Source organism: Heterodontus francisci, chromosome 29 (genome assembly GCF_036365525.1).
Source record: "Heterodontus francisci isolate sHetFra1 chromosome 29, sHetFra1.hap1, whole genome shotgun sequence".
NCBI lineage: Eukaryota > Metazoa > Chordata > Chondrichthyes > Heterodontiformes > Heterodontidae > Heterodontus > Heterodontus francisci.
This window is the reverse complement of record NC_090399.1, coordinates 4,990,262-5,008,063: the sequence shown is the minus strand read 5'-3', so window position 1 is coordinate 5,008,063 and position 17,802 is coordinate 4,990,262. Positions and strand designations below refer to the sequence as shown.

The window sequence follows — 17,802 nt, the reverse complement described above, 5'->3', positions numbered from 1 at the left end:
GGAGAAGCCTCGAGGGGCTGAATGGTCCACTCCTCTTCCTAGCTTCCCATGACTTGTTCAGTTTGCTAATTGGCAGAGGTGCTGCCCTTCCAGTGAGATGATAAATCAGGGGCAGTCACTCTCACCTCACCTCTCGAGTTCGACTCTTTTGTCCAAGGCTTTAATGAGGTCAGTAGCTGAGTGGCCCTGGTGGAACCCAAACTGAGCGTCACTGAGCAGGTTATTGCTAAGCAAGTGCCGCTTGATAGCATTGTTGAAGACTTATGGGGCGTTAATTGGCCGGGTTGCACTCGTCCTGCTTTTTGTGTACAGGACATACCTGGGCAATTTTCCACATTGCCGGGTAGATGCCAGTGTTGTACTGCAATAGCTGAGCTAGGGGTGCGGCAAGTTCTGAAGCACAGGTCTTCCGTACTATTGCCGGAATATTGTCAGGACCCATAGCCTTTGCAGTATCCAGTGCCTTCAGTCATTTCTTGATATCACGTGGAGTGAATCGAATTGGCTGAAGTCTGGCATCTGTGATGCTGGGGACTTCAGGAGGAGGCTAAGATGGATCATCAACTGGGCACTTCTGGCTGAAGATTGTTGCAAATGCTTCAGCCTTATCTTTCGCACTGATGTGCTGGGCTCCCCCATCATTGAGGATGGGGATATTTGTGGATCCACCTCCTCCAGTTAGTTGTTTAATTGTCCACCACTATTCACGGCTGGGTGTGGCAGGACTGCAGAGCTGCGATCTGATCCGTTGGTGATGGGATCGCTTAGCTCTGTCTATTGCATGCTGCTGCCATAAGCTTCCTTTTTTTTCCTGATCCAATCCTCTATATGCCTTGATATCCAGGGTTCCCTGGACTTGTTGGTCCTACCCTTCACCTTCATGGGTACATGTTGACTCTGAACTCTCACTATTTCCTCTTTGAATGACTCCTACTGGTCTGATGTAGACTTTCCTACAAGTAGCTGCTCCACATCCACTTTGGCCAGATCCTGTTTTATCAAATTGAAATGGGCCTTCCCCCAATTCAGTACCTTTATTTCTGGTCCATCTTTGTCCTTTTCCATAACTACCCTAAATCTTACAGAGTTATGGTCACAATCCCCGAAATGCTCTCCCACTGACATTTCTACCATTTGTCCGGCTTCATTCCCTCGGATTTGGTCCAGTACCGCCCATTCTCTTGTAGGACTTTCGACATGCTGGCTCAAAATGCTCTCCTGTATACATTTTAAGAATTCCTGCCCCTTTAAGCCTTTTGCACTGAGACTATCCCAGTTGATATTGGGGAAGTTGACATTCCCTACTATCATTACCCTATTATTTTTACACCTCTCTGAGATTTGCCTACATATCTGTTCCTCTATCTCTCCCTGACTGTTTGGAGGCCTGTAGTACACTCCCAGCCAAGTGATTACCCCCCTTTTATTCTTAAGTTCTACCCATATGGCATCATTTGAGCAACCTCATTTGAGGAATGGCCATTCTGGACCTGGTATTGGGGAATGAGCCCGGCCAGGTGGTCGAAGGTTCAGTGGGGGAGCATTTCGGGAGCAGTGACCAGAATTCCATAAGTTTTAAGGTACTTGTGAATAAGGATAAGAGTAGTCCTCGGGTGAAGGTGCTAAATTGGGGGAAGGCTAATTATAACAATATTAGGCAGGAACTGAAGAATTTAGATTGGGGGCGGCTGTTTGAGGGTAAATCAACATCTGACATGTGGGAGTCTTTCAAATGTCAGCTGATTAGAATCCAGGACCAGCATGTTCCTGTGAGGAAGAAAGACAAGTTTGGCAAGTTTCGGGAACCTTGAATAACACGGGATATTGTGAGCCGAGTCAAAAAGAAAAAGGAAGCATTTGTAAGGGCTGGAAGGCTAGGAACAGATGAAGTACTTGAGGAATATAAAGAAAGTAGGAAGGAACTTAAGCAAGGAGTTAGGAGGGCTAAAAGAGGTCATGAAATGTCATTGGCAAACAGGATTAAGGAAAATCACAAGGCTTTTTATACATATATAAAGAGCAAGAGGGTAACCAGGGAAAGGGTTGGCCCACTCAAGGACAGAGATGGGAATCTATGTGTGGAGCCAGAGGAAATGGGTGAGGTGCTAAATGAGTACTTTGCATCAGTATTCACCAAAGAGAAGGACTTGGTGGATGATGAGCCGAGGGAAGGGAGTGCAGATAGCCTTTGTTTAAGAAGGGTGGCAAGGATAATCCCGGAAATTATAGGCCGGTGAGCCTTACGCCAGTGGTAGGGAAACTATTAGAGAGGATTATTCGGGACAGGATTTAGTCCCATTTGGAAACAAACAAACTTATTAGCGAGAGACAGCATGGTTTTGTGAAGGGGACGTCGTGTCTTACGAATTTGATTGAGTTTTTTGAGGAAGTGACGAAGATGATTGATGAAGGGCAGTGGATGTTATCTATATGGACTTTAGTAAAGCCTTTGACAAGGTCCCTCATGGCAGACTGGTACAAAAGGTGAAGTCACACGGGATCAGAGGTGAGCTGGCAAGATGGATACAGAACTGGCTCGGTCATAGAAGACAGAGGGTATCAGTGGATGGGTGTTTTTCTGAATGGAGGGATGTGACTAGTGGTGTTCCGCAGGGATCAGTGCTGGGACCTTTGCTGTTTGCAGTATATCTAAATGATTTGGAGGAAAATGTAGCTGGTCTGATTAGTAGGTTTGTGGACCACACAAAGGTTGGTGGAGTTGCGGATAATGATGAGGATTGTCAGAGGATACAGCAGGATATAGATCGGTTGGAGACTTGGGCAGAGAAATGGCAGATGGAGTTTAATCCGGGCAAATGTGAGGTAATGCATTTTGGAAGGTCTAATGCAGGTGGGAGGTATACAGTAAATGGCAGAACCCTTAGGAGTATTGACAGGCAGAGAGATCTGTGCGTACAGGTCCACAGGTCACTGAAAGTGGATAAGGTAGTGAAGAAGGCATACGGCATGCTTGCCTTCATCGGTTGGGTCATAGAGTATAAAAATAGGCAAGTCATGTTGCAGCTGTACAGAACTTTAGTTAGGCCACACTTAGAATATTGCATGCAATTCTGGTCGCCTCACTACCAGAAGGATGTGGAGGCTTTGGAGAGGGTACAGAGGAGGTTTACCAGGATGTTGCCTGGTCTGGAGGGCATTAGCTATGAGGAGAGGTTGGAAAAACTTAGATTGTTTTCACTGGAACGGCGGAGGTGGAGGGGCGACATGATAGAGGTTTACAAAGTTATGAGCGGCATGGACAGAGTGGATAGTCAGAAGCTTTTTCCCAGGGTGGAAGAGTCAGTTACTAAGGGACATAGGTTTAAGGTGCGAGGGGCAAAGTTTAGAGGGGATGTGCGAGGCAAGTTTTTTACACAGAGAGTCATGAGTGCCTGGAACTTGCTGCCAGGGGAGGTGGTGGAAGCAGATACGATAGCGACGTTTAAGAGACATCTTGACAATTTTATGAATAGGAAGGGAATAGAGGGATATGGGCCCCGGAAGTGCAGAAGGTGTTAGTTGAGGCAGGCATCAAGATCGGCGCAGGCTTGGAGGGCTGAATGGCCTGTTCCTGTGCTGTACTGTTCTTTGTTCTAAGATATCATCCCTCCTTACTGCAATAATTGACTCCTTGATCAACAGTGCAATACCACCTCCTCTTTTATCCCCTCCCCTATCACGCCTGAAGATTGGATACCCTGGAATTTTGAGTTGCCAGTCCTGCCCCTCCCTCAGCCATGTCTTTGTGAGAGCATTAATATCATAATCCCATGTGCTAATCAATGTCCTCAATTCATCTGCCTTACTAGTAAGACTCCTTGCATTAAAATAGATGCAATCCAGCCTTGCATTTTTCACTTGTGCCTTAACAGGTCTATATTTGCTCTGCCTTCCAGACTGACTCAGTTTTCTATATTTGGTTGTGCCTCACCCCCTACTCTACCTCCACTCTGTATCCCATCCCCCTGCCAAATTAGTTTAAACCCCCCCCCCCCCCACCTTCCCCCCCAAAACAGCACTAGCAAAGCTCCCAGCAAGGATGTGGGTCCTGTTCCGGTTCAGTTGCAACCCATCCAACTTGTACAGTTGTCCAGGTCCCACCTTTGCCAGAAACAGACCCAGGAACCTAAAGCCCTCCCTCCTGTACCATCTCCTCAGCCACGCATTCATCCTCTATTCCTATACTCACTAGCATGTGGCAAAGGGAGAAATCCAGAGATTGCAACCTTTGTGGTCCTGCTTTTTCATTTGCTAACTGGCTCCCTAAACTCTTGTTGCAGGACCTCATCCCTCTTTCTACCCATGTCATTGGTACCAATGTGTATCATGACCTCTGACTGTTCACCCTCCCCCTTCAGAATGTCCTGCAGCCACTCCGAGACATCCTTGACCCTAGCACCAGGGAAGCAACATACCATCCTGGAACCTCATTTGCGGCCACAGAAACACCTATCTGCACCCCTTACGATGGAATCCCCTATCACTTTCGCTCTTCCACCCCTTTTCCCCCCCTGCTGTGCAGCAGAGCTTTCCATAGTGCCATGACTTTGGCTGTTGCTGCTTTCCCCTGGGAGGTCATCCCCCCAACAGTATCCAAGCAGTATATCTGTTTGAGAGGGGGGTGGTCACAGGGGACTCCTGCACTACCTACCTTCGCCTACAACTCCTGGAAACATCCCTGATTTCCCACATTGCGCAGGAGGAGCATGTCACGGGGCTGAGCTTTCCTGTCATGACTTACCATTAGATCAATTAGTTACTCCCTTAATTAAAAAAATACTAATTACACTAGGGGCCTTGTTCTACCCACTACAATCTACAGTCCTTAATAAGTTACACTGATAGATCCAGGAGTTAATGTTCTTCAGGTATGTAACAGCCTTGGAGTTGATGGTGCCAGTGGAGGGATTTGAATGTTTAATGTGGATATTAATTCTGTGCTTGTGGATAATGGGGTAGAAATTGGACCTTGTTTTACCTGCTTTATGGGGTCAAACAGGTGTAACAAGGACCAACATCCTGCACCCAATTGGGTTTTTGCCATTTTTCAACATCCCTGGAGTCCTGGTCAATATTTATCACAAAACCAGCATTACTAAAACAGATTTAGTCTTTATCACATCACTATTTGTGGGATCTTACTATGCACAAATTGGCTGCTGTTTTCTACATTTCAACAGTTACCGTACTTCGAAAGGACTTCATTTACTTTAAAGTGCTTTGGGTCACCCTGAGGCTGTGAAAGATGCTGGATATTAATACAAGGTCTCTTTTTCCTGCAATATTCATTTATATTCAAATTAACTTCATTTTAAAATTGTAATAATGTTTAGCTGTAAATGTTTTATCCTGAGGAGTTCAATAGGAAACCAAGTTCATTTTAAATAATATTTGATACCGTTTGATACATTTTAAGGTGTTTTCTCCTTGTTTGTTTATTAGGTTTTCTCTTTAATAAAGGTTATGATTCGACATTGATCTGTATTGGTGGCAGTGATAAAATTTATTCAGGACAAATGAGACTTGATGTATTACAGTATCTGAGCAGTAATTTACATTGTATAATTGAGAATTATATTACACTGTTTATACCTTGGGGGACAAGTCGCAGTAACACGTGCCTGAACCCCTCGCCCGTCCTCCGAGTGTCTCTTGAAGTCTCTACACTTCCGTATGAAGGAGCCCTAATCTTATTTTACCTCTGTCTATAATTCGAGTCGAGTCGAAGAGACTTAGTAGTTGGCAGGAAAAAAGACAGAGGCGCAAGGGGAGAGCCAACTGTGCAACAGCCCCAACAAACAAATTTCTCTGCAGCACCTGTGGAAGAGCCTGTCACTCCAGAATTGGCCTTTATAGCCACTCCAGGCGCTGCTTCACAAACCACTGACCACCTCCAGGCGCGTATCCATTGTCTCTCGAGATAAGGAGGCCCAAAAGAAAGAATAATTCAAAACAATTACATTTTGTGAAACCAATCAATAACTTACAGTCATCACCTTATTTTACAATTATAGGGATAGCATGTACACAAGCCTCCTGTTTTTGCTCATTTTACCCATTATCCCTCTTTTAATTTTCCTGTTTCTCCTCCCACCCCCACTTTGTTACTGTTATCCACTCCTGCAAGGCATTATAGTGTCTGAGATTAATAGAAAGGTAAAGCAAAACAACTGAGATTGATATAGTGCCTTTAATGTAATAAAATGTCACAATCTGCTGATCACGGGAGCATCAGAAAACAAAAAGATGACATTGAGACACACATGGAGATAATCGGTCAAAACATAAATATATATATATACAGATAGTCTTTGGGATTACATGGCAGCAGTATCTTAACAGGTACATTTTCTAATGAAGCACTTATACTAATAGTGAATATACTGGAGGACTCCCAGATACCCGAACACCCTGCACACAGAAATAAAAGTATTTGCTTCATCTGTCTGCAGTGTCTGTGTCTAAATCAGAAGGTGGTGTCAGAATTGCTGCGCTCTGCTTGGTGTGTTTACTGAGATACACAGACCAGGGAGGTTCCAGGCTGGAGCAAGGTGATAGTAAAATAAACAAGACATTTTCTTTGTGTTTGTGGTGTTTAATGAAGCAGTGAATTGCCTTTTGAAGAAAGTGCTGCTTCTATTGTCTAGTTTAATAACAGCGCTTGTCAGCAGAGGTGTTTCACTGATTCATCTCAAACACGGCCATGTAGCGCCACCTTCCGCCTGTGGAGCAACATTACAGGCAGGAAGGTCACCGGGTTCCTGCAGTTCACAGCTCATTCTACCCACTCAGTTCCTCTCTACAATTCAGCTTCTATTTGTTTCTTCACTCCCCCTCCTTCTTTCCCCAGTTTATATTCAACTGAAAATATCTTGTCATTTCTCACACAGCATTCCTACTTCATTGTAGAGCAAACTTCCCTCCTCCTTATTCTGTCATTGGAACAGGCAGTGGGAGGAATCAGTGACTTTTAAACCTGCAGATTCTCAGCGGTGCAGAGTTTTTCCCGTTGTAATTCCATCCCGGATCAAAGATGGGAAAGATTCTCTCAGTGAAAGTGTGGGTGAAAGTGTGGAGATGTGACATGTTGTCCACATTGTAAAATGACACCTGTCCACCCTCATAGTCCAGGTAAACCCCAATCTTCCGGGGATTCACACTCAGGGAGTCTTCTTCTCCACCTCCACCTCCCAGTAATGTCTCCCTGATCTGAATCCCTCCGATCCCAGGACACAAGGCCAGAAATTAAACCTCTCCGGGGTGTCAGGGAGCGGCTGCCGTTTGTCTCCGAGTCTCACACTGGTCCGGTCCTCAGACAGGATAAGCTGGGGATTCACTGTGTTCAGATCCAGAGTCAGAGAGGCTGGAGCTGGGGGAAAGTTAAAATAACACAGTCAGTGATTTAGAGAGGAGGAGGAGCACGGGATTGAGGATACTGGGTATGAGGGGAGGGAGAGTGAGGAGGAGGGAGTGAGGAGCAGGAGGAGGGTATAGGAGAGACAGAGAGGAGATGATGAGGAGGGAAGTGAGGGGGAGGAGGAGAGAGGGGAGAGAGTGAGGAGGAGGGGAGTGAGGAGCAGGAGGAGGGTATAGGAGAGACAGAGAGGAGATGATGAGGAGGGAAGTGAGGGGGAGGAGGAGAGAGGGGAGAGAGTGAGGAGGAGGGGAGTGAGGAGCAGGAGGAGGGTATAGGAGAGACAGAGAGGGGAGGATGAGGGAGGGGAGTGAGAGGGAAGATGGTGAATGGAGAATGCAACAGTTTCCTAGTGACTGACAGTTAACTGCCAACTTTTGTTTGAAATTTAAACCAGGCAGCTTGACTCTGATTGGTCAAGGCATTGCCCTGAGGAATGAACCAGCCAATGGCTGTCTCTTATTTTGTTTGGCTGAAACATGCCTTGTGTGTGTACAGTTCTTTCTGTTGTATTCGCCATGGCAACACCTCTGCCAATCAGAGTCCACTTGCCAACCAATCAGCACTCTCTTCACATACAGTATAAATTTGTTGCTTTCCCTTACATCGATATTCTTGAAAATTGTCCTGAGGAGTGCAAGATAAAAAGTTTCAGCAAAATGTCGCTGTTTACAGGAATACTCAAATGTTAATTTCCTTCAATTCCTCATTCTCCCGAGTTCCTTGGATTTCTAATTCTGGGAGATTTATTTGCATCTTCCTCAGTGAAGACAGACACAAAGTAATCATTTAGCTTCTCTTCCATTTCTTAATTCCCCATTATAAATTCTCCTGTCTCTGCCTGTAATGGACGTACATTTGTCTGAGAGAAATGTTTCCTTTGTACGTGACTATAGTCTGTTTATGTTTTTTGCTAGTTTACATTCATATTCTATTCTCTGTTTCTTTATCAGTTTCTTGGTCCTCCTCTGCTGTATTTTAAAGGTTTACTTCTATTTCTGGCAACTTTGTAGGCCTTTTAGTTTAGTTTAGTTTCGAGATGCAGCACTGAAACAGGCCCTTCGGCCCACCGAGTCTGTGCCGACCATCAACCACCCATATTATACTAATCCTACACTAATTCCAAATTCCTACCACATCCCCACCTGTCCCTAGATTTCCCTACCACCTACCTATACTAGGGGCAATTTGTAATGGGCAATTTACCTATCAACCTGCAAGTCTTTTGGCTGTGGGAGGAAACCGGAGCACCCGGTGAAAACCCACGCAGACACAGGGAGAACTTGCAAACTCCACACAGGCAGTATCCAGAATTGAACCCGGGTTGCTGGAGCTGTGAGGCTGCGGTGCTAACCACTGCGCCACTGTGCCGCCCCTTTTAATCTTATACAATCCTTAACTTCCTTTGTTAGCAATGATTGACTGGAGTTTTTGTGCCTTGAAGGAATGTATAGTTGCTGCAAACTATGTAATAATTCTTTCCATTACCTCTGTACTGTTATACCTTTTAATATATTTTCGCAATCCACCTCAGCCAATTTGCCCCTCATACCTTCATTTTTTTTTCCAAAATACACTTTATTCATAAAAATCTGTAAAAATTACATTCCCAAACAGTTTAAAACAGCATCAAGTCAAAAAACACAAACAGTGCAAAGTTGATCAGTTTCCTTCGATACAATCATGAGTTGCCTCACAACCCTTCCATTTCATTGTCATGCCACATACAGTTTTACATTTACAGCACACAAAATTTTCCGGATACAGTTCGAGGGGTTTCCCATGGATCCAGCCCCTCCATTCAGCTTGGTGGGGGGACCTTACACAGTGGTCTTTCCCCATTGAGCCTTTGCTGCGGCTGCCCCAAGCTTTCGTGCGTCCCTCAGCACGTAGTCCTGGACCTTGGAATGTGCCAGTCTGCAACATTTGGTCGTGGACAACTCTTTGCGCTGGAAGATCAGAAGGTTTCGGGTAGACCAAAGGGCATCTTTCACCGAATTGATAGTCCTCCAGCAGCAGTTGATGTTTGTCTCGGTGTGCGTCCCTGGGAACAGCCCGTAGAGCACAGACTCCTGTGTTACAGAGCTGCTTGGGATGAACCTCGACAAAAACCACTGCATCTCTTTCCACACCTGCTTTGCAAAGACACATTCCAGGAGGAGGTGGGCAACCGTCTCTTCCCCACCACAGCCAATGTGGGGGCATTGCGCGGAGGGGGCGAGACTTCGGGCGTGCAGGAAGGATCTGACGGGGAGGGCTCTTCTCACCACCAGCCAAGCTACATTTTGGTGCTTGTTTGAAAGTTCTGGTGATGAGGCATTCCGCCAAGTGACTTTGGCGGTCTGCTCGGGGAACCAGCCGACAGGATCCACCGTCTCCTTTTCCCGTAGGGCCTTGAGGACATTCCGTGCAGACCACTGCCTGATGGACCAGTGGTCAAAGGTGTTTTCCCACAGAAACTGCTCCACGAAGGATAGGTGGTACGGCACGGTCCAACTGCATGGAGCGTTCCGCGGCAATGTGACCAGGCCCATCCTTCGCAACACCGGGGACAGATAGAATCTCAGCACGTAGTGACACTTGGAGTTTGCGTACTGGAGGTCTACACACAGCTTGATGCAGCCGCACACTAATGTGGTCGTCAGGATGAGGGCGACGTTGGGTACATTTTTCCGGCCCTTATCCAGAGATTTGAACATCGTGTCCCTCCGGACCCGGTCCATTTTAGATCTGCAGATGAAGCGGAAAATGGCTCGGGTGACCGCCACAGCGCAGGAGTGGGGTATGGGCCAGACCTGCGCCATGTACAGCAACAACGTGAGCACCTCGCACCTGATGACCAGGTTCTTACCCACAATGGAGAGAGATCGCTGCCCCCACATGCTCAACTTTTGTTGTACCTTGGCTACTCGCTCTCCCCGGGGAGAGAGGACAGCCCTGTCTGACTCTAGATTGGATCGGGAAACTTGATTGAGACTGCGCTACTGATGTTTGTGCAGAGCAGTTTGATCCAATTGCAGATTCCCTCCCCAAACCCCATTTTGGAAAGCACGTCCATCATGTCGGTGTGCGATATCCTGTCAAAAGCCTTCTCCTGGACCAGGCTGATGAGGCCGGTGTCCACCCTCCTGTCCTGCAAGTAGGCGATCGTATCCCTGAGAAGCGCGAGACTATCGGAGATCTTCCTGCCGGGTACAGTCCGGGTCTGATCGGGGTGGATCACCAACTCCAGAGCAGACTTGACTCGACTGGCTATGACTTTGGACAGAATCTTGTAATCAACATTAAACAGTGAGATGGGCCGCCAATATCTGATTTCTGCCCTCTCCCCCTTCCGCTTGTAAATGAGGGTGATGATGCCTTTCCTCATGGATTCTGACATGCTGCCGGCCAGGAGCATACTCTCGTATACTTCCAGCAGGTCCGGGCCGACCCAGTCCCACAGGGCCGAGTACAACTCGACCGGTAAGCCGTCGCTTCCGGGAGTTTTACTCGTCTCGAAGGACTCGACGGCCTTTGTCAGCTCGTCCAGATTTAGCGGCTTGTCCAGTCTCTCCCTCCTGCTGTCATCTAAGACCTCTGTGATAGATGACAGGAAGGACTGGGAGGCTCTGCTGTCTGTGGGCTTCGCGTCATACAGCCCAGCATAAAAGGATTTGCTGATCCTTAGTATGTCGGAATGCGAAGACGTTACCGAGCCATCTTCTTCCTTCAGGCTGCTGATAACAGAGCTCTCTCTGTGTGTACCTTTTGGAAGAAGTAACGTGAGCACGTCTCATCCTGCTCGATGGAGAGGACTCTGGACCAGAATATGATCTTGGAGGTCTCCTTGGCAAAGAGCGAGGCCTGCTGGCTCTTCACCTCTTGGAGGTCCTCCTTGACCTTGACCCCCATTGACTGCATCCGGAGCAGATTTTGCATACTTTTCTGGAGTCGGGACATTTCCCTCTGTCTCTCTCGCCCTCTGAACATCTTTGTGGATGAAGAACCTCTTGATGTTCTCCTTAATCGCTTCCCACAGTGAACTGGAGACTCAAAGAGGGATTTCACGGTCCTCCAACCTTTGTAATCCCTTTTGAGTTCCTCAACGTTCTCTGGGGTCAGCAGTGTAGCATTGAGCTTCCACGTCCCTCTGCCAACCCGCTGGTCATCCTGTAAGTGACAGTCGGCCAGTAAGAGGCAGTGGTCGGAGAAGAACACCGTCGGTGTTTGACGTCGGTGGATACGACCGTGACAGCACGGGACACAAACAGGAAGTCAATCCTGGAACGGGCAGACCCGTCCGATCTTGACCATGTGTATCTGCGCTGCTGAAGACGTCGTGCAGTTTGGCATCTTTAACTGTTTCTATTCGGAATCTGGACGTAGCGTCCAGTTTGCTGTCGTCACTGCTGGATCGTCCAGTCGCATCGATGATGCAGTTGAAGTCACCGCCTAGGATGACCGGCCTGGACGTTGCCAGCAGCAGTGGGAGCTGCTGGAAGATGGTCAGCCGCTCGCTGCGTTGTACCGGGGCGTACACGTTGATCAACTGGAGCGGAGCGCTGTTGCACATCACGTCTGCTATGAGGAGGCGACCGCCCACCACCTCCTTAACTTCAGAGATGGTGAAGAATACCCGCAGCAGAATACCCAGGCCGGAGGAACGGCAATCATTACCCCCCAACCAGATCGATGGCCCGTGGGACCACCATCGTGACCACTGCCTGTAGGTGCTGAGGTGTGGTATTCCACACTCCTGCAGAAACAGTAGGTCAGCTTTGACCTTGGAGAGGTAATCCAAGGTTGAAACACATCGCGTAGTAGATTTAATGCTACGCACATTAATGGAAGCAATTCTTACACCCATTTTTAAAAGTTAGTTGTTGCTTCCCATACCATTTGTCCTTGCTAGTCCCAGTCCTTCGGGATGTTCCTGCATACCCATCGTGTGCGCAAGCTGTTTCACGTTGGTTGGGCTCAGAAACCCCTCCTGGTTTTTCATGCAGGGTTTGTTCCGCTGGGGTGACATCGGGGGGGCGTCTTGTCGGCAGCAAGGATTGGGTTGTCCTCTGCTCCTTCCCTCTGTTCCTTCTCGAAAACATCACTGCTCCTGGCCTCCCGGAGCTGAGGTGCGCCAGACGTGTCTTTGCTCTCGGTGTCCCGGAGCTGAGATGCGCTGGCCACATCGTTACGTGTGGCGCTTTGGGGTTGGGGCACGCCGGGCCCATCACAGATTCCCGTGGGCTGGGGGGCTTTATCTTCCATCTCCTTGGAGTTCTGCCGCCTCTTTTAAAGGGGCTGTCGCTCCAGCATTTCCCCGTCCAGTGAAGAGGAGTTGTTGCAGTCTGATTCAGAAGATAGCCTCCCCTTGCCACTGGTTTGGGTGGTGACCTGTTCCGCTTTTGGATGTTTTTTCTTTGTGGTTTTCCTCTGGACCACTTGCCACTGACCTGTTTGTCCATCTGCTGCCTCCTCCTCCATTGATTCTGTCTGTGGAGCGGGGGAGGTTTCCGGGCGCAGGGTAGGTGCTGGGTCGCTGGTTTCAGCTGCCTCCCCTTTCTTCTCCTTCTCTGGTTGAAGTTCCTCACTGTGGAAAAGGTTGCTCGTCTCCTTTCGAACACCGGATGCCTTCGTCGAACCTTGTCCCGGCCTTTCCTTGGACCTTGCCACCTGAGCATAACTGAGGCAGTGTTTGGGGCAGGTTTTGTAGAGGTGGCCTGCCGCACCACACAAGTTGCAACACTTAGTCAGCTTACAGTCCTTGGTCTGATGGCCTTCCTCCTTGCAGTTCTTGCAAACAACCGTGCTGCAGTTGGCTGCCACGTGACCAGATTTGCCACAGGTGCGGCAAACTCTGGCCTGCCCAGCGTAGTAATAATTCTTGAAAGACTTTCCATTGCCTCTGTACTGTTATACCTTTTAATGTATTTTCGTAATCCAACTCAGCCAATTTGCCCCTCATACCTTCTTTTTTTTTTATTTCCAAAATATACTTTATTCATAAAAATCTGTAAAAAATACATTGCCAAACAGTTTCCAAACAGCACCAAAAATCCAAGCATTGCAAGGGAGATCAGTTTCCTTCAATACTGTCATGAGTTTCTTCACAACCCTTCCGTTTCACAATTGTCATGTCAGTTTTACAGTTTTACATTTACAGCAACTGAGAATATTAACGATACAGTTCGAGGGGTTTCCCATGGATCCAGCCCCTCAGTCCAGCTTGGTGGGGGAACCTTACACTGTGGTCTTTCCCCATTGAGCCTTTGCTGCGGCTGCCCCAAGCTTTAGTGCGTCCCTCAGCACGTAGTCCTGGACCTTGGAATGTGCCAGTCTGCAACATTCGGTGGTGGACAACTCTTTGCGCTGGAAGACCAGCAAGTTTCGGGCAGACCAAAGGGCGTCTTTCACCGAATTGATAGTCCTCCAGCAGCAGTTGATGTTTGTCTCGGTGTGCGTCCCTGGGAACAGCCCGTAGAGCACAGACTCCTGTGTGACAGAGCTGCTTGGGATGAACCTTGACAAAAACCACTGCATCTCTTTCCACACCTGCTTTGCAAAGGCACATTCCAGGAGGAGGTGGGCGACCGTCTCTTCCCCACCACAGCCAACGCGGGGGCACTGTGCGGAGGGGGCGAGACTTCGGGTGTGCATGAAGGATCTGACGGGGAGGGCCCTTCTCACCACCAGCTTTGACGGTCTGCTCGGGGAACCATCCGACAGGATCCACCGTTTCCTTTTCCCGTCGGGCCTTGAGGACATTCCGTGCAGACCACTGCCTGATGGACCGGTGGTCAAAGGTGTTTTCCCGCAGAAACTGCTCCAAGAAGGATAGGTGGTACGGCACCACCCAACTGCATGGAGCGTTCCGCGGCAATGTGACCAGGCCCATCCTTCGCAACGCCGGGGACAGATAGAACCTCAGCACGTAGTGACACTTGGAGTTTGCGTACTGGAGATCTACACACAGCGTGATGCAGCCGCACACGAAGGTGGTCATCAGGATGAGGGCCACGTTGGGTATATTTTTCCCGCCCTTGTCCAGAGATTTGAACATCGTGTCCCTCCGGACCCGGTCCATTTTAGATCCCCAGACGAAGTGGAAAATGGCTCGGGTGACTGCCACGGCGCAGGAGTGGGGTATGGGCCAGACCTGCGCCACGGAGAGCAACAACTTGAGCGCCTCGCACCTGATGACCAGGTTCTTACCCACAATGGAGAGAGATCGCTGCCCCCACATGCCCAACTTTTGTCGCACCTTGGCTACTCGCTCCTCCCATGTTTTGGTGCACACCCCGGCCCTTCCGAACCATATCCCCAGCACCGTCAGGTAGTCTGACCTGACGGTGAAGGGGACAAAGGATCGGTCAGCCCAGTTGCCAAAGAACATGGCCTCGCTCTTGCCGTGGTTAACTTTGGCTCCCGAGGCCAGTTCGAACTGGTCGCAGATGCTCATCAGTCTGCGCACGGACAGCGGATCCGAGCAGAAAACGGCGACGTCATCCATGTACAGGGAGGTTTTGACCTGAGTGCCTCCGCTGCCTGGGATTGTCACCCTTCTTATGCTCGCATCCTTCCTAATAGACTCAGCAAAGGTTTCAATACAGCAAACAAACAAGACTGGGGAGAGAGAACTGCTCTGTCTGACTCCAGATTTGATGAGGAAACTTTCCGATTCCCACCCATTGATTGAGACTGCGCTACTGATGTTTGTGTAGAGCAGTTGGATCCAATTGCAGATTCCCCCCCCCAACCCCCATTTTGGAAAGCATGTCCATCATGTAGGTGTGCGATATCCTGTCAAAAGCCTTCTCCTGGTCCAGGCTGATGAGGCAGGTGTCCACCCTCCTGTCCCGTACGTAGGTGATCGTATCCCTGAGTAGTGCGAGACTATCAGAGATCTTCCTGCCCGGTACAGTACAGGTCTGATCGGGGTGAATCACCAACTCCAGAGCAGACTTGACTCGACTGGCTATGACTTTGGACAGAATCTTGTAATCAACATTAAGCAGTGAGATGGGCCACCAATATCTGATTTCTGCCCTCTCCCCCTTCTGCTTGTAAATGAGGGTGATGATGCCTTTTCTCATGGATTCTGACATGCTGCCGGCCAGGAGCATACTCTCGTATACTTCCAGCAGGTCCGGGCTGACCCAGTCCCACAGGGCTGAGTACAACTCGACCGGTAAGCCGTCGCTCCCGGGAGTTTTACTCGTCTCGAAAGACTCGACGGCATTTGCCAGCTCGTCCAGAGTTAGCGGCTTGTCCAGTCTCTCCCTCCTGCTGTCATCTAAGACCTCTGTGATAGATGAAAGGAAGGACTGGGAGGCTCTGCTGTCTGTGGGCTTCGCGTCATACAGCCCAGCATAAAAGGATTTGCTGATCCTTAGTATGTCGGACTGCGAAGACGTTACCGAGCCATCTTCTTCCTTCAGGCTGCTGATAACAGAGCTCTCTCTGTGTGTACCTTTTGGAAGAAGTAACGCGAGCACGTCTCATCCTGCACGATGGAGCAGACTCTGGACCGGAAGATGATCTTGGAGGCCTCCTTGGCAAAGAGCGAGACCTGCTGGCTCTTCACCTCTTGGAGGTCCTCCTTGACCTCGACCCCCATTGACTGCAACCGGAGTGGATTTTGCATACTTTTCTGGAGTCGGGACAGTTCCCTCTGTCTCTCTCTCGCCCTCTGAACACCTTTGTGGATGAAGAACCTCTTGATGTTCTCCTTAATCGCTTCCCACCAGTGAACTGGAGACTCAAAGAGGGGTTTCATGGTCCTCCAACCTTTGTAATCCCTTTTGAGTTCCTCAACATTCTCTGGGGTCAGCAGTGCAGCATTGAGCTTCCACGTCACTCTGCCAACCCTCTGGTCGTCCTGTAAGTGACAGTCGGCCAGTAAGAGACAGTGGTCAGAGAAGAACACCGGCTTGATGTCGGTGGATCCGACCGTGACAGCACGGGACACAAACAGGAAGTCAATCCTGGAACGGGCAGACCCGTCCGATCTTGACCATGTGTATCTGCGCTGCGCTCCGTCTGCATGTTTGCTGAAGACGTCGTGCAGTTTGGCATCTTTAACTGTTTCTATTCGGAATCTGGACGTAGCGTCCAGTTTGCTGTCGTCACTGCCGGATCGTCCAGCCGCATCGATGATGCAGTTGAAGTCAGCGCCTTGGATGACTGGCCTGGACGTCGCCAGCAGCGGTGGGAGCTGCTGGAAGATGGTCAGCCGCTCGCTGCGTTGTACCGGGGCGTACACGTTGATCAACCGGAGCGGAGCGTTGTTGGACATCACGTCTGCTACGAGGAGGCGGCCGCCCACCACCTCCTTAACTTCGGAGATGGTGAAGTTACCTCCCCGCAGCAGAATACCCAGGCCGGAGGAATGGCAATCATTAACCCCCGACCAGATCGATGGCCCGTGGGACCACCATCGCTACCATTGCCTGTAGGTGCTGAGGTGTGGTATTCCACACTCCTGCAGAAACAGTAGGTCAGCTTTGACCTTGGAGAGGTAATCCAAGGTTGAAACACATCGCGTAGTAGATTTAATGCTACGCACATTAATGGAAGCAATTCTTACACCCATTTTTTACTAAAAATTAGTTGTTGCTTCCCATACCATTTGTCCTCGCTAGTCCCAGTCCTTCGGGATGTTCCTGCATACCCATCGTGTGCGCAAGCAGTTTCACGTTGGTTGGGCTCAGAAACCCCTCCTGATTTTTCATGCAGGGTTTGTTCCGCTCGGGTGACATCGGGGGGGTCTTGTAGGCAGAGAGGATTGGGTTGTCCTCAGCTGCTTCCATCTGTTCCTCCTCGAAAACATCACAGCTCCCGGTCTCCCAGAGCTCAGGTGCGCCAGACGTGTCTTTGCTCCCGGTGTCCCGGAGCTGAGATGCGTTGGCCACGTCGTTACGTGTGGGGCATTGGGGTTGGGGCACGCCGGGCCCATAACAGCTTCCAGTGCCCGTGGGCTGGGTTGCTTTATCATCCATCTCGGAGTTCTGCCGCCTCTTTTGAAGGGGCTGTCGTTCCAGCATTTCCCCGTCCAGTGAAGAGGAGTTGTTGCAGTCTGATTCAGAAGAGAGCCTCCTCTTGCCACTGGTTTGGGTGGTGGCTTTGGGATGTTTTTTCTTTGTGGTTTTCCTCTGGACCACTTGCCACTGACCTGTTTGTCCATCTGCTGCCTCCTCCTCCATTGATTCTTCTGTGGAGGAGGGGTTTCCGGGCGCTGGGTAGGTGCTGGGTCGTTGGTTTCATCTGCCTCCCCTTCCTTCTCAGGTTGAAGTTCCTCACTGCGGAGAAGGTTGCTGGTCTCCTTTCGAACAGCGGACGCCTTCGTCGAATCTTCTCCCGGCCTTTCCTTGGACCTTGCCGCCTGAGCATAGCTGAGGCAATGTTTGGGG

At 49.4% G+C, this 17,802-nt stretch overlaps 1 protein-coding gene and 1 pseudogene across 1 annotated transcript in view; one reads left to right on the top strand and one right to left on the bottom strand.

Moving 5' to 3' along the window:
• Nucleotides 1-17,802, top strand: part of LOC137345658 (zinc-binding protein A33-like) — a 366,777-nt gene that overhangs the window by 205,910 nt on the left and 143,065 nt on the right.
• Nucleotides 6,177-17,802, bottom strand: part of LOC137346084 (zinc-binding protein A33-like) — a 33,299-nt pseudogene continuing 21,673 nt past the window's right edge.